This window comes from Oryctolagus cuniculus, chromosome 12 (assembly GCF_964237555.1).
Source record: "Oryctolagus cuniculus chromosome 12, mOryCun1.1, whole genome shotgun sequence".
In the NCBI taxonomy this organism is placed as follows: domain Eukaryota; kingdom Metazoa; phylum Chordata; class Mammalia; order Lagomorpha; family Leporidae; genus Oryctolagus; species Oryctolagus cuniculus.
In genome coordinates, this window is record NC_091443.1 from 23,226,324 (window position 1) to 23,227,637 (window position 1,314).

Here is a 1,314-nt window from a genome sequence, read left to right on the forward strand (position 1 = left end):
AACTGGGAACTTCCTAGGCCTTGTCCTCTGTGTCCCTTTGATTGGCAGCTGCTGACTTGGATCTTTGTAATAAAACTGTCACACCTTCTTGAGTTCTGTGAGTTACCCAGATTATCAAACCTGAGGGGTATTGTGGGAAACGCCCAGCATTGTAGCCAGTTGGTCAGAAGTGTGTGTGGTCAGGGACCTCACTGACAGCTGGTGCTGAAGAGGGGAAATCTTGTGAATTGTGCCCTCTCACCTGTGGAATCTGACGCTAACTCTATGGTTAGTGCCAGAATTTAATTGTATTGCAGCATACCAGCTAGTGTCAGAATAACAGGGCAGTGGAGAGTAACTACGTTATTTATAATCCTGATGCCCTGAATGAATGTATATCCCTGTTTCTTAGGGTTTTTGAGAAGATAGGAGTGTATAAGGACTAGCTCAAAATATGAGTCCTTTCTCTATAAAAATTCTTAACTTTTTTATGGTAAAAAATAAAATATTTAGACTTCGCCAGCTGGACTCAGCTTAGATGATCCCAATTTCCTGGCAACATCAGAATCAGGAGCGAGGTGGACGCATGCCTTCTTCTCTCCATCAGGCCTGATCAGGGCGTTGACTTTGGCCGTATCAATGTCATAGAGCTTCTTCACGGCCTGTCTGATCTGATGTTGGTTGGCCTTGATTTCCACCACGAACACAGTGTGTTGCTGTATTCTGTCTTCTCCATGGCAGACTCAGTGGTCCGAGGGAACTTGATGATGGCTTAGTGGTCAAGCTTACTTCTCCTTGGAGCACTCTCTCAAGGATATTTGGGCTGCCACCAGAGTCGTAGTGTCTTGGGCCATCGGAACGTGGGCGACACGTGAATCTTCTTTTCTTGGCAGCTGTGGATACATCTCATCACTTCCTCCTTGGTCCTTAAAGCCTCTGCTTTGGCTTCTTCACCTTTGGGAAGAGCAGGAGGTCCCTCCTTGACTTCCGGCGCCATCCTGGTGGAAAGCAGTTCTCAGCTTTTCATCTCAGTCATGCTTCAGTTTCAGACTTTAGAGGGTGCTGCTACGGCTGGAACAGAATTTGTCTCCCCAACTCATGCAGAAGTTTTAGCTCCAAAGTCATGGATTGATGATGCTCACAAAGTGGAAGCTTGATCCGATTGTGATGTCTGAAGGTCTTTGGGAGGTGACTGGGTTGGATTGGGTTGGGTTGCTGGGGCAGAGCCCCATGGTGGAATCAATGACTTTATAAGGAGAGGCATCATAGATGGACAACCTCCCTCTTTCTGTCTGTTTCCTAGCTCTCCATGTGGTTGTTCACCCACACCCATTC

General features: G+C 47.0%; 1 pseudogene; it reads right to left on the bottom strand.

Moving 5' to 3' along the window:
• Positions 1–488: 488 nt before the first annotated feature.
• LOC108178362 (large ribosomal subunit protein uL23 pseudogene) lies at positions 489–976 on the bottom strand (annotated as a pseudogene).
• Between the last annotated feature and the right edge of the window lie 338 nt (positions 977–1,314).